The sequence below is a fragment of the Erythranthe guttata genome, chromosome 5 (assembly GCF_056151865.1).
Source record: "Erythranthe guttata isolate IM_541 chromosome 5, IM_541, whole genome shotgun sequence".
Classification (NCBI taxonomy): Eukaryota; Viridiplantae; Streptophyta; class Magnoliopsida; order Lamiales; family Phrymaceae; genus Erythranthe; species Erythranthe guttata.
In genome coordinates, this window is record NC_142537.1 from 6,371,994 (window position 1) to 6,398,118 (window position 26,125).

Below are 26,125 nucleotides of genomic sequence, written 5' to 3' on the forward strand. Positions count from 1 at the left end.
GCCGGTCTTGTTCAACAAAGAGCCGAACACTAAGTTCTTGCGAATGCCCGGGACATGCAGGACATCCACAAGCATAAGCTCTATGCTCGAAGTCATCTTGAGAACCACCTTTCCCAATCCTACAACATTAGAAGTTGCAGAATTTCCCATGTGAAGCTCCCTTGCATTGATTGGCATGTAGTTCGAAAACATCACATTCTCGGACCAGGTGTGGCGAGTAGCTCCGGTATCCACCCACTACTCTCTAGGGTTGTCGACCACGTTAGCTTCGAAGATGACAACTTTTAAATCCATGTCATTCTCGTTCTTGTCTTCGATCATGTTAGCTTGGTTCTTCTTTTCTTTCTTGGGTTGGCCATAGTCTCTTGCAAGGTGATTTGGCTTTCCACAGTTGTAGCAACTTCCCTTAAACTTATTTGCCTTGTTTGAATGTGCTGCCGCTTTTCGTTTTTTGCTACTTCATTCGGCCAAGTTTGCATTTCCCTCTATCTTGACCTTCCCCATCTTCGCTTCGGATTTGCGGTTGTCTTCATCAATTCGAAGTCGTACAATAATGTCCTCAAGCCCCCATTTTCTTGTGCTTGTGCTTGAGGTAGTTCTTGAATTATTTCCAATGAGGCTGTAACTTCTCGATAATAGCTGCTACTTGGAAAGATTCGCTCAATTCCATCCCTTCGGCGTGTATGTCATGCAAGATCAATTGAAGTTGCACGACTTGTTCCACAACCGTTTTGGAGTCCACCATTTTGAACCCTAGGAACTATCCGACTATGAATTTATTCAAGTCGGCATCCTCTATTTTATACTTCTTTTCGAGAGAGTCCCACAACTCTTTTGTTGTCTTGACGTTGTTGTAGACGTTGTACAACGTGTTGTCGAGTCCGTTGAGGATTTAGTTTCAAAAAAGGAAGTCATTGTGGTACCAAGCGTCGTAAGCATTCCTTCTTTGAGCGCCGGTGTCATCTTCAGCCACAGTTGGAGTAATTTGCATCAAGAACCCTTAAAGGTTCATGGTTGTCAAGTAGAACGTCATATTTTCTTGCCATCTTTTGAATTTGATACCGGTGAATTTTTTCAACCTCTCTCCATGAGCAGGGGAAGAAGTGTGGTTCAAAAGAGCCATCGGAATTTTCAGCGCAAAAGCCAACATGAAGCGCAACATGTGCATCAACGGCTACATCAACGATTTCAACATTTTTGTTTTCCATTTCAAAAGATACAGAATATTGTCTCACGATTGTTATTTGTGAGGTATATTTCGAAACCAAATTTATAACAGATTTTAGTACGAAGAAAAGAAGTCGAGGCAAGAATTAGAATCTTTCTCCGTACGACAATATTGGCCCGTATTAGTGCTAACGGTTCCAGCCAACTGTCCCCAAGATACAACGACCTGCAGGTATTCGAGTTTGCAGCACAACAAGGTTCGAAGTAAGGCGAAAAATACGAGAGCGTTGGACTTTCTAGATATGAAAGGAAGATATGAATAATATGCTGGTGAATGTAGCGAATTCGAGTGAGTTTTGCATTATGAAGGGGCTCTATTTATGTCCAAAAGACATAACTTGAGGAAAAAGAAATGGTTGAAAAGATGTGGCATATTTTCACATGGCCACAAAAAACTTAATTAGTTTTGATGCACACGGATCTCCTTGAAGAAGGAAATCTAAGACTCCAAACCAAACAATGGCCGACGAGTCGTGTGCTCGGGCCCACAGAGCCCGCAATGACTTCTAAGTTAAACTCACATTTGCTTATTAGTTATTCTATTAGATAATCACCTTCCACTGTTTAAAGTGTTCTCAATTAAATTATTTTTCCAATGTGGGATGATACTTTTCATCTTCCCATTCCCATAAATGATTTTATTTAAGTGTCCATTTAAATACATTAACTTTTCATTCATCAAAAGTCGATTTTGAGAAATCAACAGCATTACATTTCTTTACTCGAAACATAGATCGTGAATATAAATTCTATTTCTATTTTCGATAAACGAAACCTACTTAAATATTTTACTGAAGTTTGGTGTAGACCCAATTTTTTCGACGGTCGTTGCCAAAGTGTTTTTTTCTTTTCTTTTTTTTCTTTTTTTATTTTTTTATTTTTTTATTATATTGTAGTGTTGTGTTAGTCTTGTCTCATTAAAACAGTGTGTTCTATATTCGATCGAAAATGAGTGACGTGTGACAGTGTGTGTCAAGTTATAAGATTCACAAGTTAGAATTACAGGCAAATTATTCTTACAACATATATTGTCCTTTTCTTTACTTTATTTATGTCTATTTAGTATTTATTAGCAACGCACTTAATTTTTTTCTCGCCCGGCAGCATACAGGGAATAAAAAATATATTAAATTTAAAAAAATAAAAAATAAAACTTTATTACGTTATAATAAAGTAGTTGAAACAAAGAATTAAAATAAAATTTTATATACTATTATATATACTATGATATAACACATTTATATATATGCTGAAGAAGGCAAAAGAGTAGACAAATAACACAATTATATATACTACGATATAAGATATAATAATAACGTTATCAATTCAAAAATGTAGGTCGTATCATTTTAATTCACATATTGCATCCTATCGTAAAAAATAAAATATTGGACGAACTATTAAAAATAGTATAAAATATATATATCTATATAATAAAAATACAATAAACATGTAAAAGTTAATGATTTTAAGTCAAACCACTCATTCAAAATAGATCTAAATTCATGTTACAATATTAAATTACAAATAGCCAATATGACAAATGTTATTGTCGATTTTATTATCTTTTGGGCACTATTTATGAAGTGGGACAAAATTATGTGCATTATTAGGATTGCTTATTGTACAATGGATGATCCTTTTCTTTTGTGGTTCTGTTTTTGTTGTCAAATTTTATGAGGCATTTTGGGATCAAATCCGATTGGTTTTACTGTGTTAGTAATCTCCTGCCGAGCTTTTTTTTTTTTTCCTGGAAATTAATCTCCAGCCGACTTTGTTACAATGAAAAGATATTAAATCAATTGAATTTCTATCTCATTCGGTCTGATTTATTTGTTACAAGAATCTTAACTATTTTTCAAAAATATATTCCCCAAAAAAAAATATTCTTAATACTTTGAAGCCAGTATATGGAAAGAGTAAATAAAAATAATATTTAGTAAAATGATAAACTACTATTTGAAAGTCCTTTTTGGACAGGATTTTTTTTTTAAAAAAAAGTGAGAAAAAAATATTTAAAATAAAAAACCATTAAACAAATTTAAAGGCTCAAACAACACTACATTGTAGTCAGATGATCAGTGAGAGCAACGGACCCAACCGTCGTTGTGAGAGTGCAATTATCATCAAAGCCGATGCACCAGCCGGGAATCGAACCCGGGTCTGTACCGTGGCAGGGTACTATTCTACCACTAGACCACTGGTGCTTGTTGTCTGATTTTTAACAATTACGTTATATATTATAATAATACGAATTCATATGAATCGTCTTACTTATTATATCCAATACGGCTCACTGTAGTACCAGAAACAAAAATGTCTTCTCCACTTTTTTCACGCGAGGACCATTTCAAAAATAAATATTTTGTATTAATAAAACATGCATCAATAAAAAGTACTCCCTCATTTCCTCAATAGTTGTCACTTTTGTTAGTTGCACACATATTAAGAAACTCAATAAATATGCATAGATAGTAGCAAAAAGTATAGTAAATCACTAAAATGCCCATGCCATTAATTGATTTTTAATTAATTATATTTCAATTAATTATGAGTGAGGAAGGGCAAAATTGAAAGATTGCAATTAATTATTCATTGGAATAATAAAATGACAAATAATTTGAAATATGAAAAAATGGCAAAAGTGACAAATATTAAGGGAAGGAGGGAGTATTATAATATACCTATAATTCAATATAAGCTATATATAGAACAAATACTTCCGACCAATTTTACTAAACTATCGACTCAATCGATATAAAATATTGAAATGCTAAATCCCACATGGAAATTATTAGATCATACACATAATTAAATTATTTTCTCTCTTTAAAAATAAAATAGCCCAAAAATATTTCTCAACACCACTCCAACACAGTTCTTTTTCCATGATACTAGCATAAAAACATCATAAATTGGACTTGAAGAAAATCTTCACAAATTTATTCTACAATTAAAGTAATCATTTTATCTTTACCTATTAATTTTATTTTATGTTCGAATTAACATAAATTTTTTATGTTACGTTGATGTTTTGGGAAAAACAAATTTTAGGGAAGAAGTTGTGTGGAGCCGATGGAATTGGGTCGCAGTCCGGAGTGGTCGTAGTCCGGAGCCGGTGGGTGAGATTGGGTTGTCGTAATCCATGAGGGAAGAAGGTGCTCCTACCATGAAATTGGCGTCCATGGCAGGCGCGGGTGTGTGTGTGGGGTTTCGGGGGTGGGGTGGGGGTGGGGCTTGGTGGGGTTGTGGGTTGTGGTAAGAAGATATAATTTTTTTTTTTTTTCTGATTCAATTATTTTTTTTAATTTGTTAATTAGAAATCCTAGAGAGAAGTGAGAGAAAAAAGAGCATAGAGAAATAAATTGTTCTTTTTATTTATGTGCAGGATTTAGTAACTTTTAGTGTGGGATTTAGCACGCTCCATTAAAATAATCTATATCTATATCTTATATATAAAAGAAGGAAACGCTAGGGCAATATAGGAAACCCTAATGGCATATTTGTAAAAATAAATTAATTTATTTGTATATATATATATATATATATATATATATATATATATATATATATATATATATATATATATATATGGCAAATGGCAAAAAGGCCCATCATATGGGACTTAAATGCATTTTGGTCCACAAAAAAAACAGTCTCTCAATTAAGCCCATCCCCATGTCTTTAATCTAAAATACCCTCAATAATATAATTCTTATCAATTCCACCCATTATACTCTAACTTCCTTAATATTACACATTGACCCCGAATTTAAATAAATATATCACATTAACCCCCAAAACTTTTTTTTTCAGAAAATAATTTTTTTTCTGAAATGTTTTTTTTTCCGGCCAGATTCCGGCGTTAACCGGCGGTCTCCGGCGTTGACTTATTTTTTATTTTTTATTTTTTTTTTGAAACTTTTTTGTTTCCTGAAAAAAAATTTCCGGCCGGTCAACCACCGTTGACCGCCGGTCTCCGGCGTTGACTTTTTTTTTTTTTTTTTTTGAATTGTTTTTCTTAGAAAAAAAATATTTTAATTAATATTACTGTCTTTGCTACTAAATTACTGTCTCAGACAGTAATATTACTGTTTGGAACAGTAATATTATGAATATTATTTTTCCGAACAGTAATATTATTAATATTATTGTCTAAGACGGTTAAATTACTGTTGGAGACAGTAATTTAACATCCAAGGCAGTAATATTAATTAAAATAATTTTTTTTAAGGGAAAAAAAAAAAAAAAAAAAAAAGTCAATTAACAGTTAAATTACTGTCTCCGACAGTTAAATAACTGTCGGAGACAGTAATTTAGCAACCAATACAGTAATATTAATTAAAAATATTTTTTTTAAGAATAAAAAAGTCAATTAACAGTTAAATTACTGTCTCCGACAGTTAAATAACTGCTGAAGACAGTAATATAGCAACGAATACAGTAATATTAATTAAAATATTTTTGAAGAAAAAAAAAAACAAAAGAGTCAATTAATAGTTAAATTACTGTCTCCGACTGTTAAATAACTGTCGGAGACAGTAATTTAGCAGCCAAGAGAGTAATATTAATTAAATATTTTTTTTAAGAAAAAACAAAATTATTAAAAAAAAAAAAAAAAGTTAACGCCGGAGACCTGGCGGTCAACGGCAGTTGACCGGCCGGAAAAAAATTTCAGGAAAAAAAAAATTTCAACAAAAAAACAAAAAAAGTCTACGCCGGTCAACGCCGGCGACCGGCGGTCTCCGGTGGTGGCGGGTAAAAATTGGGGCCGAAATTAAAATTAGGGTTAAAATTGGTTAATTCATGAAATTGGGCTAAATTGGTGTATAAATCATGAAATTGGATTTAAATTGGGTTTCAATGAATTGGGGGTAATTTTAGTATATATAAAATGATTTTCCTTATTTGCAAACAAGTTTGAATGGGCTGGATTTATTTGAAAGACAAAAAAGTTGGATGTCCCTCTTTTAATTAAGTGCCCTTGGATATATATTATCTTTTATTTTGTAGCCCTTTTTTTCTAATTACTTTAACACCAAATCTCGGCTAGCAATAATCCACTACATCTATATATTTTTTAATTATTATTATTATTATTATTATTATTATTATTATTATTATTATTATTATTATTATTATTATTATTATTATTATTATTATTATTATTATTATTATTATTATTATTATTATTATTATTATTATTATTATTATTATTATTATTATTATTATTATTATTATTATTATTATTATTATTATTATTATTATTATTATTATTATTATTATTATTATTATTATTATTATTATTATTATTATTATTATTATTATTATTATTATTATTATTATTATTATTATTATTATTATTATTATTATTATTATTATTATTATTATTATTATTATTATTATTATTATTATTATTATTATTATTATTATTATTATTATTATTATTATTATTATTATTATTATTATTATTATTATTATTATTATTATTATTATTATTATTATTATTATTATTATTATTATTATTATTATTATTATTATTATTATTATTATTATTATTATTATTATTATTATTATTATTATTATTATTATTATTATTATTATTATTATTATTATTATTATTATTATTATTATTATTATTATTATTATTATTATTTTTATTATTATTATTATTATTATTATTATTATTATTATTATTATTATTATTATTATTATTATTATTATTATTATTATTGTTATTATTATTATTATTATTGTTATTATTATTATTGTTATTGTTATTATTATTATTGTTATTATTATTATTATTATTATTATTATTATTATTATTATTATTATTATTATTATTATTATTATTATTATTATTATTATTATTATTATTATTATTATTATTATTATTATTATTATTATTATTATTATTATTATTATTATTATTATTTTAACTCCTATTTTCCAACCTATTTTCTCTATAAAAAAATTTGCTTCAATTATTTAATGATCAATTTCATATTATGACAATCAAGTTTTTATAGTATTTTTTAATGAGTTTGTATTATTAAATTTGTATAAATGTTAAGGTTGTTACCGATATCACTAATAAATTTTATTATAAGTGTTTTTATCATGCATTAAACTAATCATCATTTTCATTTGAAATGTTATCCCGTGCATCGCACGGGGAAAAAATGCTAGTATAATATAAAAAGAGGATATATGCTCTATATGAATGACATGTGGCAAATGTATATGTCATTCGTCAAAATTGCTTAGTTGGAATTCAATTGATGAGGTAGATTCCTCAATTGGTGAGTTGTAATTTTTAATTTGGTATGTATTTAAGTTATTTTCTATTTAACATTTGTACAGTCATTTAAACATTTACCACATGTATATATATTATTTCCAAATTTAATTTCTATAAATTCGAGAAAAAAAATATCTTATTTATATTGGCCATATTACAAAATATATTTATTGAAAAAAAATCACGATAGTCAATTTGTTTACAAATATTCAAATAATTTTCAGAAAGAAAATATATTTTTAATATAAAATATTATAATAAAGGAATACGGTTGTTTTTTTTTTAATTTCAAATATTTTGGAATATTCGAATATCCATTCAACAAAAACAAATTTGGGATATCTGTATAAAATGAATATATTAATAAATTAATATATATTTCATAATGTTTTCATTTGAATATATAAATTTAATATATATATATATATATATATATATATATATATATATATATATATATATATATATATATATAGTCATTACAAATAAGCGTATCAATGGGTACTCATTCATAAAGAGATCCATATAAAAAACTCCTTTACAAATAAGTCCACACACGGTCCAAATTTTTACAAAAGACTAAAATAGCCCCTCATACTTTAACATGCTCAAATTTCATCCTTAATTTAATTTAACCTCAATGTGACCCCAAATTTCACAAATCATTCAATTTTGGCCCCAAAGTTTTTTTTTTCAAATTTGTTTTTGCCTCCGGATTCCTGCGTTGACTTTTCAATTTTTTTTGTTTTTTTTTTTCCGGTCTCCGGCATTTACTTTTTTGATTTTTTTCTCTTTCTGTAACTTTTTTTTCGTTTAAACAACAATATTGTTGTGATTGATAGTAATATTAACTATATTACTGTTAAACACAGTAAAATTAACTAAACTACATTTTAACACAGTAATATTGCTATATTAATCTCTAGCACAGTAATATTAACACAACAAAACTCATTATTATTGTGTAATAGAGTAATATTATTATGTTGACCGTTCAACAAATGTAAAAATAATAAAAAACCAAAAGAATTAATATTACTGTGAGTGACGGTAATATTACTACAACAACAGTAATATTTCTGTCAACCACAATAATATTACAATAATAGACAGTAATATTATTACATTACTCCTTGAATAACTCAAACAAACAAAAAAAACCAAACAAAATAATAATATTGATGTGGTTGACAGCAAGATTACTATAATAACAGTAATATTACCGTCAACCACAGTAATATTTTTGTGTTTACAGTAATATTACAATAATAGACAGTAATATTATTACGTTACTCCGTGAATAACTCAAACAAAACAAAAAACCCAAAAAAATAATAATATTAATGTTGTTGGCAATAATATTATTGTGTTTACAGTTATTTTACTATCAACGACAGTAATATAATTACTTTGACTTGTCAACAAATCAAACAAAATAAAAAAAAATTAACAAAAAATAAAAAATAACAATATTACATTCATTTACAGTCAACAGCAGAACAATTACATAAATGTATTGTCAACGGCAGTACAATTACGTTAATTAACTGTCATTGACAATATAATTACGTTAATTTACTGCCAGTGACAGCACAATTACGGTCAACGTTTAGCGGCGGACGTTAAAAAAAAACTAAAAAAAAACACTAAAAAAAGTCAACGCCGGAATCCGGCAGCGGAAAAAAACAGACCAAAAAAAAAAAGTCAACGCTAGTTTCGGAAACCGGCGAAAAAATCCGGAAGAGAAAAAAAACCAAAAAAATCGAAAAGTCAACGCCGGAGACCAGCGTTGACCGGCAACGCTGGAATCCGGCAGCCAATTTTTTTTTTTTGAAAAAAATACAGTCAAAATTGGATTTTTGTGTTCAAATTTGGATTTTTGTGGACAAAATTGATTAAATTGGGGTTACAATTAAGAATTCAGTATAAAGGGTTGGGCGTAATATTGTCATATACATGAATGTTTCCTTTATTTATAATAAATATTAAAGGGATGGGCTTATTGGTGAAAGAGATATAGCCCATAAACCTAGAATAATACAAATGCTTGGTTGGAGACTTATGCACAAACCCCATATATATATATATATATATATATATATATATATATATATATATATATATATATATATATATATATATAATTTGACAGTAATATATATACATAATGTTTTCTAATTTTTAATAAATATATTAATAAATTAATTTATCAATATACATGAAAATAACTATATATAAATTATATCATTAATTGATATCTTATATCAATCATATTAATCAATTAATTAAAAGTAGACATTCCGTATATTTTGGTGTCATAATAATTTGGAATTATTTTATTTTCTTTTGCAAATATAGTATATTTATGGACTGGATATTTTAAATTTTTAATTTAATTAATATGTTGTTTAAGATATTATGGAATTTATATTTTTATTAATACGAAAAAAGAAAAAAAGAAAAAAAAAGATAGTGTGTATATTTCATATATTTTGATTTTTATTAAAATTCGGATATGCATTTATTATCTAAATCATTTATATATACATATCTATATATACATATCTATATATACATATATATATAATCGATATAATATCTATTATATATTGATAAGTGATAACTTATGGAAATAATATCACCATAATTAATTTTAATTTATGTAAAGTTTGACTTTGAATTATTAATTATTAATAAGTTATCTGAATTTGCATCAAATAAAATCAATCACCCGATTTGTTGTCAATCATGTCTATCATATGCATCGCGCGTGCGCCGGAAAATGAGAAGATTCGCCGGAATATTCCACGTAGGTGGTTATGGACGTAAAAAAAATGAGTTTGGGTGTGCCCTTGCAACTTTTTTTAGTTAAGGTGGTAAAGTGCAAAAACGGGCAAAGTCTAGGTGGCGAAATGCTATTAACCCTATTTTTTATGTTATGAAATGAGTTTACATTTATTTTAATTACGTCCAATTATAGTGAAATATATATATATATGTATACATGTTTTAGTATATATGCATTTATATAGACATTAAAACTAATATAAACAATATATGATTTCCTTCAAATCGTTTTATTTACTTATTTAGTGTGTGAAAATTAAGTATTAATACCCCAACTCATTCATCTCACTCTTCATCTACATATTTTGTTATAATCACGCTAAACTAAGGTCCTCATCCTAAAACATTTTTTTAGGGTTAATATGCTAGAGGTCCCTAGATGGAAACGTTATTAGATATGAGATACAACCATAATATTTTTTTCTGAACTAAATATTTTTTACAAAAATAAATATGACCCACATCCTTTCCTTTTTTTAACTCCAAATTTGCTCTCAACCTAAATCCTTAAATCATTTATAACATTGTAAAAATGATAATTAATTTTTGTTAGCAACAATTACGGAATAAAATATATTTATTGGGGTCCATTAATGCCTCTTAATTAATTGATAAATTCCATATAAAATTATGAACTTACCATAATGTTAATAATTAACACAAGCAAGCAAATAATATAATGCCAATTCCATTTCATGAAAGCACAAATTATTCGATTTTCTTTTTATGTTAATGATTTGTTTTGCCATCTTTAAAAATTAATTTTTTTTCTTCCCTAAACACACCTATAAAACCCTCCGACTAGCTCATTCATCCACACCAAGCGAATTCATTCACATCACGACTCAGTTCATTTTTTTTTTATCTTTCATTTGGTCCTTTTATTTTCGTTCATTATATTCATGTTCATTTTTTACCCGGTCTTATACGGATGCAGATATAAAGCACTATGGACGAGTTGATTAATGTTACAAATGTATGTTTATGTGTTTTTTGTTATCGAATATTTTTTGTTCTCATGTTTTATATATTTTTGTCTCATTCTCCCCATTGTTTAATGGTATAATTGTTTGTTTGTTTATTTATTTATTGCAGTGTTTATAGGTTGATTGATATAGCACAATCGAGCCATTCGGTTTAACGTGTAATACAACTCATCAAGAGGACTTATTATCTGACATGTACAAGGATTTAAGATGTAACAATATATATTGTCTATTAACTTTTACCGCAGACCGCAATATATTCTTTGAAATTAATCCAGTTGTCTACAAAAGTCATAATAGATCAGAATTGTTCTTTGCCATTACTTTTGTATACAACAAGAATTATAAATCACATTGGCATTGATTTTTTTCTATTATTTGGTAGTTAATATGAATATCAATTAATATTTATATACTTGGTTGGTTAATATTTATACACTATTTTTTTATACCTATAACGATTCCTTATACTATGTAATCAATTAGTCTATTTTAAATATTATGTGTGTGATATAGTGTGTGTGTGTATATATATGTGTATATATATATATTTATATATATTAAATGGTCAATATAAATGTTACATATAGATGATAGCCACATATTTTTTTCTAGATCAAATAAAATATTTAAAGATATATTCCAACATATTTTCTAGATACCCATTATATATTAATAGCCGTATTTCCAGATTTTTGTTTCATAATTTGCTATTTACTTTCTATTATATGTGTCAATCTTCTTTTTTCTTTTCCTTTAGCAATTTTCAATTGCTATTTAATTTATGTTTAAGTATATAAATCGTAAACTTATTTTTATTGTTTATCATATACAGAGAAGAATTAGAGGCAAAAGGAAATTAATAATGGATATTTATTGATATCATTATATATAAAGTTTAAATGGAAACTATATTTTTTACAAGCGGTAGTACCTACATTTGACATATGCTTTATGTATCTTCATTTAATTTATTTCAAATAATAATAATTTTATTCAACTAACAGTAAACAAATAATGACTAATTTCATTATGTGGCAAAATTACTAAATTTAAACGTTTAATTTGTAAGTATGTCAACATTACTTACGTATGAGTATCAATATGAGTATCAGTATCAATATTAGTATTAGTATCAATATTAGTATCAATATTAATAACATTATCAGTATCACTATGAGTATGAGTATGAGTATGAGTATGAGTATGATTATGAGTATGAGTATGAGTATGGGGATAAGTATGGGTATCAATATCAGTATCAATATAAGTCTTAGTATAATATCAGTATCAATATCAGTATTAGTATTAGTATTATTATTAATATTATCATTAGTATTAGTATTAGTATTAGTATTACTGTATTAGTATTAGTATTAGTATTAGTATTAGTATTAGTATTAGTATTAGTATTAGTATTAGTATTAGTATTAGTATTAGTACTAGTATTAGTATTAGTATTAGTATCAATATTAATATCAATATTAGTATTAGCATGAGCATCAATATGAATATTAGTATTAGTATTAGTATTAGTATTAATATATGTATCAATATCAATATTAGTATTAGTATTAGTATTACTATTAGTATTTGTATTTGTATTAGTATTAGTATTAGTATTAGTATTAGTATTAGTATTAGTATTAGTATTAGTATTAGTATTAGTATTAGTATTAGTATTAGTATTAGTATTAGTATTAGTATTAGTATTAATATTAGTATCAATATTGGTATTAGTATTGGTATTAGTATTAATATTAGTATTAGTATAAGTATTAGTATTAGTATTAGTATTAGTATTAGTATTAGTATTAGTATTAGTATTAATATTAGTATTAGTATTAGTATGAATATGATATTAGTATTAGTATTAGTTCTAATTTCTCCCCATCTCACGTCAATTTCTGTTTTTCCTTTTTCTTTTTGATTTTTTAATGGTTTTCTTTATTTCGATTAAAACATAAATTGATTTTTTTTAATTTTTTAATATAGTTTTATTTTCATTATCAGTTTTTATTTTAAATTGTTTTATTAATATATATATATATATATATATATATATATATATATATATATTTTTTTTTTTCATGTTTTCATTTTGATTTTAAAAAAATGGTCTTAAGTTTTGTTTTCATTTTTTAATGGTTTTTTTTCTTAATTTTGATTTTTTTTATAATTTATTTTATATTTTTTTCCAGTTTTTTTGAATAAAAAATGTTTTGTTTAATTATTTTTTATTAATTTTTTTTAATATTACGATTAAAAAAATTAATTATTTTTTGTTAGTATTTAAAAAAAAAATCCAGCAGCTTTATCAAAGTGGAATCCACTACACGAATTTCGACTAATTTGTAATGAATTTCGATAAATTTATACAGGATTTCGATAAATTTATAGTGGATTTCGATCGGTGGATTTCAACAAATTTATAGTGGATTTCGGTAAGTTTGTTGTGGATTTTAACAAAATTTATAGTAGATTTCGATATGTTTATAGTGGATTTCGACAAGTTCGTAGAGAGTTTCGATACATTTATAATGGTTTTCAACAAATTTATAGTAGATTTCGACTAGTTCGTAGTGGGTTTCAATAAATTTATAGTGACTTTCAAAAACAATTGTAGTAGATTTCAATAACTGTATAGTGAATTCCACTTTCATAAACCTGCTAGATTTTTTTTAGATATTAAAAAAAATAATTTTTTCAATAAAAAAAATTAATTAAAAAATATTTAAATAAAATATGTTTTTATTCAAAAAATAGGGAAACAAATATAAAAAACCATTTAAAAATTGAAATTAAGCAAAAAAACCATTCAAAAACGAAATAAAAAATACTATTTAAAAAAATTAAAATGAAAAATATGAAATATGTAAAGAAAAAAAATTTAAAACAAAAAATCGAAAATAAAAATAAAAAAAATAATAAAAAAAAATAAAAAATAACTAATTTTTTTTTAAATTGAAATAAAGAAAACCATTAAAAAAATAAATAAAAAAATAAAAGGAAAAATAAAACTGAAATGGCGTGATATGGGAAATATTAAGGGGATTTGCATATTTAAAAAAATTAATTGATTTTCTATATAATATAATATGGTAACTTTCAGTAATATTAAGAGATGTTTTGAATAATTCGAGTCAATTGAGTTTATAACAAATATCAATTAATAGAAATGGATTTATCGTGAAGTCAAAATTCAATGAGGGATTTGTCAAATAGTCCCTTTATTAAATATTTGGGAGAGTATCTTTTATATAAGTTAATTTTGTTACTTTGTTGAATTTTTACCATTTTCAATAAAATTAAGGGTCTATTACAAATAAGTCAATAATGGGCTACTTATTTATAGGGGACTTTACAAATAAGCCCATCAATGGGTACTTATTTATAAAGAGATCAAGACAAAAAACTCTTTTACCAATAAGTCCACACATGGTCCAGATTTTTGTAAAGGACTAAAATAACCCTTCATACTTTAATATGCTCCAATTTCATCCGTAACTTAATTTAACTTCAATTTAACCCCAAATTTCACAAATTATTCAATTTTGACCCAAAACTTTTTTTGTTTCAAAAAATTTTTTTTTATCAAAAACTTTTTGTTCCCCGCCGGATTCCGGCGTTGACTTTTTCAACTTTTTTGTTTTTTTTTTTCTTTCTTTCTTCCGAATTTTTTCGCCGGATTCCGGTGTTGACCGGCGGTCAACGCCGGTCTCCGGCGTTGACTTTTTAATTTATTTTTTTTTTCTTCTTTTTTTTTGCTGTAACTTTTTTTTTTCCGTTTAAACAGCAATATTGCTGTGATTGACAGTAATATTAACTATCTTACTGTTAAACACAGTAAAATTAACTAAACTATAGTTTAACACAGTAATATTGCTATATTAATCTCTAGCACATTAATATTAACACAAAAAAACTCATTATTATTGTGTAATAAAGTAATATTACTATGTTGACCGTTCAACAAATGTAAACATAATAAAAAAAACCAAAAGAATTAATATTACTGTGAGTGACAGTAATATTACTATAGCAACAGTACTATTACCGTCAACCACAGTAATATTACAATAATTTATAGTAATGTTATTACGTTACTCCGTGAATAACTCAAACAAAAAAAAAAATCCAAACAAAATAATAATATTGATGTGGTTGACAGCAATATTACTATAACAACAGTAATATTACCGTCAACCACAGTAATATTATTGTGTTTACAGTAATATTACTATCATAGACAGTAATATTATTACGTTACTCCGTGAATAACTCAAACAAAACAAAAACCCCAAAAAAATAATAATATTGATGTTGTTGACAGTAATATTATTGTGTTTACAGTTATTTTACTGTCAACGACAGTAATATAATTACGTTGACTTGTCAACAAATCAAACAAAAAAAAAAACAATAAAAAATAAAAAATAATAATATTACATTAATTTACTGTCAACGGCAGCACAATTACATAAATGTAATGTCAACGGCAGTACAATTACGTCAATTAACTATCATTGACAGTATAATTACGTTAATTTACTGTCAGTGACAGTACAATTACGGTCAACGTTTAGCGGCGGACGTGGAAAAACAAAACAAACCAAAAAAAAAAAAAAAAAAAAACCTAAAAAAACACTAAAAAAAGTCAACGCCGGAGAGCGCCGGAAACCAGCGAAAAAATCCGGAAGAAAAGAAAAAAAAAAAAAAAAGTCAACGCCGGAAACCGGCGAAAAAATCCGGAAGAGAAAAAAAATCAACGCCGGAATCCGGCGGCAAAAAAAAAATTTTGAAAAAAAAATGTTTGTGAAAAAAAAAAGTTTTGGGTCAAAATTGAATAATATGTGAAATTTGGGGTCAAATTGAGATTAAATTAAGTTAAATGATGAAATTGGAGCATATTAAAATATGCTCCAAAAAAAAGTCAAAATTGAATTTTTGTGGTCAAAATTGGATTTTTGTGGACAAAATTGATTAAATTGGGGTTACAATTAAGAATTTGGTATAAATGGTTGAGGGTAATATTGGGATATACATGAGTGTTTCCTTTATTTATAATAAATATTAAAGTGATGGGCTTATTGGTGAAAGAGATATGTCCCCTAAACCTAGAATAATAAACATGCTTGGTTGGGGACTTTATCACAAAAACCCCTATTTATAAAGGGATTCAGATAAGAAAAAAATTTATAAAAAAAAATCCAAACAATGTTCAAGGTGTGTAAAATCCTAAAATACCATCTCACGTATTAATATGCTCAAATTTCTTCTTTTAATTCAATTTAACCCTTAATTTCAACAATTATTCAATTTTGACCCCTAACCCAATTTTGACTACAATTTCGCCCGTCGCCGCCGTTGACTATTTTTCTTTGTCTGTTTTTTCCGCAAGTTTCCGGCGTTGGTTTTTTTTATTTTTTTTTTTCTTTTTTCTGGCACTGCTGGCCGGCGGTTTGACATTTTTGTTAATTTTTTTTTTCTTCAACATTTTTTGGTTCGTTTAAACTATAATATCGTTGTGGTTGACAGTTATATTAACTATATTACTATTTAACACAGTAAATATTGTTGTATTACTCTCCAGCACAGTAATATTGACACAACAAAAATCACTATTATTGTCTGAGAGAGAAATATTAATATGTTGACCGTTCAACGTAGGTAAACATAACAAAAATGTAAAGGAATTAGTATAGATGTGGTTGACGGTAATATTACTGTCAACCACAGTAATATTATTGTACGTAACGACAATAATATTACCGTCAAACACAATTGTATCGTTTTGTTTACAGTAATATTACATTAGTAGACAATAATATTATTATGTTAATCGGTCAACAAATCTAATGAAATAAAAAGGCAAAACAAAATAATATTTATGTGGTTGATAATAATATTATTGTGTTTATATTTTCTTTGTAATTTTACTTTGTGGCGTTGATTTTTGAACTAGGTATGTAAACAAATTGTGAAAATCAAACATAATGATGTATGGTACTGAATATGTGTGGCTGATTTTGAGTTTTTCGCAATTACCTTTGTTTTAGGTGTATTTTGTCTTCAAAGTGAGATGACACTGTGAATGATTTTCGTTTTTTATGCTCATTGGAGTTTAATTTTCAATTTTTTCCGTTTGTATTTCGTGCTTTAAATGTGTGTGCAAATATTGTAATCATCAGTGATGTTTCTATTGTGCTATTGGGAGATGCAGTTTTCTTAAACTTTTTGTTATGTGGAGCTCATTTGTGTTGAATTCGTGTATGCATAATGGTATGGTATATGTGAAATTCTCGATTAAGGGAGCTCTGTTATGTAATATACTGTTTGTGACAGTATAAATAATTACGTTAATGCTTTTGGGATGGGACTGTGTCGCATTGCATTGTGATTGTTGTTCACAGTATAATTATGTTAACATTGCATTTCTTGTACATGTTGTATAATGTTGTTGTTGATGACAATATAGTTAATGTTTATGAGGGATTATAGGATGCGTACTTCTATTGTGTTGGTGTTGAGATATGGTGCATTTTATTCGTTTAAAGAATTTAGAGTGGTTGTGCAGTTAGTTTGCTCGAGAATGGGAGTCCTTAAGTGCTGATAAACTTTCAATGTCGTCCATTGTCCCTTTGTTTGGTGATTTTTCATTAAAAGTTAAACGAAGATGTAACATTCAATTTGTCAACCTAATCGTTGACAGAAGTAACACGAAAATTCCAAAATGACACGCTTGCAGCTACGTGATCAGGCTGTAAATCATAGTATGGTGATCAAATCATGTAACACAAAGTACTGTCAATGACATTGCACCAGTATATCAATGCACAAAAACACTATCCAAATGACAGTATAATTATAGAGAATTAATTACACTCTTGTCCCTAAGGGATGAGGGTGTTCACCACAACATCAGTATCAACATGAGAAGCACAAAAGTTAAAAATAACTTTGTATAAGGATGAGTCTGCGTGATACGCGTCACAATGTTGTTGTCAATGGCATTAGAATAGAAACGTAGCCATATCATAAGAGATGAGACGCGTGTATCGGACCAATATTATCAACAACAAAGATACATATATGAAAATTACTCTAAACAATGGTAATATTTTATTTTTTGCAGTATTATGAGTATGCAAATGCAGTATAATTACCATAAAAAAACTCCTCAAAATCACAACATAATCTACAAAAAAAATTTACCACGAAAGGTAACACAAAAAAAATCCTAATAATGAAAGAAAACTTGATAATCCATTATACATGTCACAAAACAAAGATTTGTAGAGTAAAATAGAATCAAAATTTCGATTAGGCTTAGAAAAAACTTACAAACTTTACTAGTATAGTTTGCCTTATGGATGACACTAATTTTTAGGCTATGACAATAACTTTGAGCGCAGATGATATTTTTGAAAAAAAAAAATAATAAAAAAATAAAAAGAATAAAAAAAGTTAAAGTCGGAGACCAGCGTTAGACTGTCAACACCGGAAACCGGCGGATCTGGAAGAAGAAAAAAGTCAACGGCGGCGACGAAAGAAATTGTTCTCAAAATTGTGTTTTGGGTCAAAATTGAATGATTTGTGTAATTTGGGGTCAAATTGAGGTTAAATTGAATTAAAGGATGAAATTGGAGCATATTAAAATATGAGGGGCTATTTTATTCTTTTACAAACCTCTCAACAATGTGTTGACTTTTTTGTAAAATAGTTTTTTATATGGACTCCTTTATGAATAAGTACCAATTGATGGACTTATTTGTAAAGTGCCCAAATTAAAAATATCCATAAGGAAATTTTTAGAATAAAATCAAGGGATAATTAGCAAGAACCCCCTCATGTAGGAATGAGTAAAGGAAACACCCCCTCCCAAAAATAATTAGAGAAAGCCCCCTTAGCTAATATCTCACTCAAATGCTATTTTAATAATTCTCAAACCACCCTTACTAATATTAAATCTCATTTTCACGTTTCAAAACCCTAACCCATTTCATTTGCCGTTCTCTCTTCTCCTTTTCTCATCTTCTCATCTACTCTCTTCTCTCTTCTCTTCTCGACTGAAATTTGGAGGAAAAACAAGATATCGACCGACGGTGGTGGTGGTGGAAGAGTGTTTGTCGCCGCCTCTCGCCGCCGCGTGAAGGGTGGTGAAGGATCTGTAGTTAGCGGCGGTGGTTTACACCGAAGACGTTGAAGCTCATGACTGACGCTCGTCGTCGAGGACGTAGTGGGTTGACGGCTACGAGGACGAGTCATGAGAAAATCACTGTTGCAATTGATGTTGATGAATGTATTTGCTTTTTCTTTTTTGTTAGTTTTTATTTTTTATTTTTTTAGTGTTGGTTTTGTCATGTGTTCAGAAATTGTTTATTGAATGACTAACAATGGTTGACAAATGCCTTGAATCGTTTATGTTTTTTTTTTTTTTGTGGACATTGAAATGCTAATTTGTGTTTTTTGAATGAATTATAAATTTTATTTATTTTATTCTTGTTAGGGATTGGTCGAATAGTGTGGTGTGGCGGCGGTGTGGTGACGATGGGGAGGCAGATTTAGGGTTATTTTGTGGATCGGGCAGATGACGGCGCGTGTATAGAAATTCGCGCAGGCTGGAACCTTAATCGACTATGGATGACCAAAAGTTGTTTCATATGATCTTTTGGTTATATGTTTTACCGTGATTGACAAAAAGTAATTTTATATCTAAATATTCAGAGGGCTTAAAATAAACGGTAAATAGCACTTAACCCCTTGTGGTTCGGATATTTTGTGCATGATCCACTTATGGTATGAAATTAGGCACATAACCCCCTTGTGGTTTGACATTTTGCACATGACCCCCTTATGGTATGAAATTAGGCGCATAATCCTCTTGTGGTTTTGATATTTTGCACATAACCCCCTTACGATGATATTAGGCACATAACCCCCTTGTGGTTTTGACATTTTGCACATGACCGCCTTATGGTATGAAATTAGGCACATAACCCCTTGAATAGAAAACAGGAAAAAACTAAATTATCCCTAAGTTTAGCCAAATTGCAACTACACCAACTATTCGTTGGTTACTCTATCAAGTCAAAATTTCTATAATTAAAATTAAAAAACACAACAATATATATTATATTTCTCATTTTACAAAAATGTACATTAAGATTTTCATTTTATAGAATAATGTAGTGAATTCGAATGAGTGAGTTTTACATTATGCAGGGGCTCCATTAATAGGACTGAAAAAGTTATGTGCAAAAGACACAACTTTAGGAGAAAAAAAGGGTTGAAAAGATGTGGCATATTTTCACATGGTCCAAACACGGACACATATCACACTCCGATTAGCTAGAAGCAATGTTGTTAGAACCGAACCGACTATGGAATCGAACGACCATTTGGGTTATGGTTATATAGGGTTGAACCAGTTCAACCGGGTTTTTTTATTTTTTTTAATATGTCATTATTTTATTAATTTTAATATTTTAAAAATATTATTTTTTTTTTCATATTTTTAATCTCATTTTCACCGAAAGGAAGATGGTCACGGTCGGACCGGTCCGACCGGCCGATTCCGTTCTAACAAACCAAACATTCCCAACGGCCCACGGGTCATTTGCTCAAGCAAAGCGAACAATGACTTTTAACTTAAGTTCACACTTGTTTAATAATATTAACTAATCACCTTCCACTATTTAAAGTATCCTCATTAAAATTCGTTTTTCAATGTGGGATGATGCCTTTCATCTTCTGCCGACTAATGATCTTATCTAAGTGTCCATCTAATTTTTTTTCAAAAACAAAATGTCCATCTAAATACATTAATTTCTCATTCATCAAAAACCGGTTTTGAGAAATCAACAACATTAGATTTCTCTACTCGAAACATAGATTGTGAATATAAATTACATTTCTATTTTCAATAAACGGAACCCACTTAAATATTTTATTAAAATTGCGTGCAAAACCATTTTTTTCAACCGTCTTTATCAGTAATTTTTGTGGCAAAAAAGAAACTTATTGTGACAAATTTTCTCCTCACCCAAAGTGCCATTTTTTTTTATTTTTTTTTTTACTGTAGTGTTGTGTTAGTCTTGTCTCTTTTAAACATTGTGTTCTGTGTTCGATTGAAAATGAGTGACGTGTGACAATGTGTGTCAAGTTATAAGATTCACAAGTTAGAATTACAGGCAAATTATTCTTATAATATATTGTCCTTTTCTTTACTTTGTTTATGTCTATTTATTAGCAAAGCAGTTAGTTTGTTTCTTTTATTGTATAGATGGATGATCCTTTTCTTTTGTGGTTCTGTTTTGTCGTCAAATTTCACAAGGCATTTTGGGAGCAAATTAGATTGGTTTTACTGTGTTAGTAACTCCTGCCGAACTTTTTTTTTTTTTTTATAATTAATCTCCTGCCGACTTTGTTACAATGAAAAGATATTAAATCAATTGAATTTCTATCTCATTCGGTCTGATTTATTTGTTACAAGAATCTTAACTATGTTTCAAAAATATATTCCCCAAAAAAAAAAAATATTCTTAATACTTTGAAGTCCGTATATGAAAAGAGTAAATAAAAATAATATTTAATAAAGTGATAAACTACTATTTGAAAGTCCTTTTTGGACAGGAATTTTTTTTTTTTAAAAAAAAAAGTGAGAGAAAAAAATGTTTAAACAAATTTAAAGGCTCAAACAGCACTTCATTGTAGTCAGATGATCAGTGAGAGCAACGGACCCAGCCATTGCGAGTGTAATTATCATCACAGCCGATGCACCAGCCGGGAATCGAACCCGGGTCTGTACCGTGGCAGGGTACTATTCTACCACTAGACCACTGGTGCTTGTTGTCCGGTTTTTAACAATTATGTTATGTAGCAATGAGTCGTTTGCTTATTTTAGAAACAATTGGTCTTGTATCAACTACAGCTCACTGTAATACCAGAAACAAAAATGTCTTCTACACTGCCTTTTCACGCGAGGACCATTTCAAAAATAAATATTTTGTATTAATAAAACATACAACAATAAAAAAGTATTATAATACACCTTATATTATAAGGTATATAAAACAAATACGTCCGACCAATTTTACTCAACTATCGACTAAATCGATATAAAATAATATTTTCCAATTATATATACAAAAATATGACAAAAGAAAGAACTTTTTAAAGTATTTTGTTTATCGTAACATATGAAATGCAATTACTATTACGAGAAAAAATTTGAATTCTTGTCCGGGTTCAAGTTAATTGATAAACACAGAAAGTTTCAATATATTGTGTAATATTAAACATTTTTTATTTTACGTTGAACTATTTCAATTTAAGACACATGCCCTGAAATATTTGATTTTATTATAATATTATTGAACTATTTATGTTTAGGGGAAATATGCAATCCCCCTAGAATGGAAAATATTATGTAAAAAACCCATTTGACTTTTAAGACTTTTGCTCACACCCATATCCAAATCTTAATTAGTGAGACCCCCTTATTAAGATAGGATAAGACACAATTACCCTTAACAGCAGTTATTAAAATAAATCAAATATTTAATAATTTTAAATTAAGATAACCGTTTCCTTTTTTGTAGAGGGACGTGATATCTTCAACATAATCTTCAGCCGATTTTCAGCGTGATTTCAGCAGACACAATCAAATATATTTGGGGCGAGATCGAAGTGCATAGTCGTCACTCTGTATTCTGTTTTGTGCTTCGTGTTGAAGAAAAGTTTCGAGGAAAAAGGTGAGCGATGAATTAAGTGTTTTATTTGTAATTAAGATAATGATTATGATGTTTTTGATTCGCAATTTTTTATTGCTTTTTTGTTCCGATCCGATTGATATGGGTTTGTCGTGTGTATGTTGTATCTGATTTCTGCTTTATACCGATTTACAGAGTAGTCACATTGCATATGTCGTATCTGATTGTAGTTTATATTGATTTACAGAGTATTCACATTGCTCTGTATGTAGTGATTACATATTTTGTTTTGTTGCGTTATTGTGTTTGTTTACAGTAGTTTCTGAGATTTTTAGTTTTATATAATTGAATCAAGAGTAGTCTTATTTTTAGGCAGTTGTGATGATATTATAGGTTTTGAGCAGTCATAATCGACATTTTTTTCTTCAGTGGTGCACAGTATGTCGTCCAGCATGATGGTTGTTCTGAAGTACGGAGGGTCGTTCGGGGTGAAGATATGCCGAGCTGATTTTGTGTATGAAGACCTTATTGGATTTGTGACAGAGAAGTGGTGCAGCTTGAATGCGAGGGATGTTACGATAACATACAATGTTGATGGTTATGGCGAGGGCATGCTGGGTGACAATGATGAGGTAATGTATATGAAATCGTTGGTTCGACAACTAGGTCTTGACCGTGTTGAGATAACTGTGAAGCGCAAGGACAATGTTAATGCAGTAGTGTTGGCGAGGGTTCCACAATCAACATCACTCAATGCGATGGGTAATTATCTGAGTAACGACATGTGTGTTCGTCCGAATGCGTTGACATTTGATAACACACAGTTATTGAGTACCAATTGGAGAAATCTTATTAGGGAAGTAGGGCAAGGATTTCGGAACGGGGCTGTTGATTTCCGGGATGCATTGCGGAAATACGCTGTTGAAGTTGGGTTTGAATTTAACTATGTGAAGAATGAACCTACAAGTCACATACCAGTCATACTGCTTCTGTGTTGTTCAGTGTACTGTTTTGCTCACCGTTGTCATATTCAAAACAGTTAGTATAATAGTCACATTCGCGCTGGTGTGTTTTAAGCAGGAATGTGGGTATGTAAAGTAAATTTCCTTATAATGTATGTTGTTTCACACCTGCAGTTCTAATGATTTACAAGCATAGTCACGTAGTAGTCATATGCTTAACGGTATCTTAATAATCGTGATACATTATGCTAATGCCACTGTTATGCACACCATAGTTACAGGCTAGTCATATTTCTCACTTGTGAGGTTATGTGTAAATAATTATTTGTCTAAACAATAATAAAATGTCAATTCAATAGCATCAAAAATTAACATTCAGGTCTGTTTAATAATGTCTTCAAAGCAATACCAAATTCAAAAGAAAAAAAAATACAAGAGTGTGTTCTGGACAACATACAAGTCAGCATAACAGAAATGAGATGAAATCCTCGAAGAGTAAAATACAATAGAATAGCATGTTAGAGGTTGCAGTGTAAAAATGCTTCCACAATTGTCCTGCGCATATCTACGACACCTTCTTCCGCCTCTTCTATAATCATTTGCTGCTGCATGAATGCCTCTTGGATGATGTACAAGACGATAATGCCACAATCGTTTGTGGCAGGCTTTTGCTGAGGCGAGTCAGCAACTGCATACAATGGTGCATTCTGTGGAATTGCGGATATATTCAAGGCAGATGCATTGAATTCGACAAGTTTTTTCTGTATGTTGGAATACATGTCAATGTATACATATGGAATAGTGGTAACGGGGAAAAACAAACAAATAAACGACATACCATATCAGAGCCATCTTTAAGGTACTTGTCTGTTATTCCATCACGTGGGCGTAAAGAGTTATAAAATCGCCATTCTTTTAGTTGACAATCCAATATTAAAACTGTCCAGTGGTCAGCACGAGTATTGGGGTTGCCAACTGACAGCAACGGGAATATTAAGTATCTGTGCATGCCGATGTCCGCGGGTATGTCAAAAGTTTTGTCGTTTGTATGACGCGACATGGTCTGCAATAAAATGTAGTAAGTTATGTTTATATTTTTAAAACATGAAAATAGAGGGGAAGTTAAAATATGCACCAGCAGTAGGCTGTTAAACACAAAAGCTGAGCCGGCAAGTTCATTTCCTTTTGCGGGTGTGTAACATCCGATCTTTTGTTGGTGCATGAGTATTTTGCAGTAACCATCTATGACCTGGAAGTTTTATGTGACTATTATAACATTGAATGTGACTGTTCAATACAAAGTACTGTATAAAGTAATATATATATATAGATAAGAGAAGTTTGTAAAAACTTTACGTTGTTCGATGTCTGTTCGAGCCTGAGCAAGTGGAATATGTCAGATATCAGTATATGTGTAGTACCATGTTTCCATATTGATTTGCTGCAATAAGCCAAGACGAGGGAGATGGTTAGAGTGCACAAAATATACACTACATAAACAGAGTGCAAAAAAAAAACAAAAAAAATAAAATAATGGATCAATGGCTTACTCGCCGTTCAATAGTTCATCCGCCAGCGCATTAATCCTTTTTTTGTCACTATCACTAATTTCAGTATACGTCATCTCGTGTTTGTGCCTCAGATCGCGGCGTGCCTTTTTTGTGCTGCGAGGAGTTACAGTCGGCTTTTTAGATCTTGTACGGTTCCCTATAGCAGAATTTGGATTCTTCGGGGTTTCTTCCTCACATATTTCGAAGTCTATGTTTGGAACTGCTATGAGTGGTGGGCGGTTGTCAAGTGCACTGGAATATTGATCAATTATAGCCTCGAGTTCTGAGATTTTTTGATCTCTTGCTTTGATGGTTGCCATATGTTCCTTTTCTGCTGCCTTGAGTATTGTGTTATCAGCTTCTAGGAATAATATTTGAGCGTCGGACTCACTCAAATTTGTCAATTGCACATCTTCCATCAGCAATGAATGGGATTCTTCGCAGACGGGATTGACTAATATTCTGGATGGGTGGTGTGCAGATTGAACTGGGGTCGTATTTGCTAGCTTTTGGACAAGCGTTTTGTTTGCTGCTT

At 28.9% G+C, this 26,125-nt stretch overlaps 2 non-coding genes across 2 annotated transcripts; both read right to left on the reverse strand.

The window, feature by feature from the left end:
* Positions 1–3,363: 3,363 nt before the first annotated feature.
* On the reverse strand, positions 3,364–3,434 carry TRNAG-GCC (transfer RNA glycine (anticodon GCC)). The gene has a single exon. It is a non-coding gene; the product is annotated as a tRNA-Gly (tRNA).
* An 18,707-nt stretch (positions 3,435–22,141) lies between these two features.
* Positions 22,142–22,212, reverse strand: TRNAG-GCC (transfer RNA glycine (anticodon GCC)). The gene has a single exon. It is a non-coding gene; the product is annotated as a tRNA-Gly (tRNA).
* Positions 22,213–26,125: the final 3,913 nt, after the last annotated feature.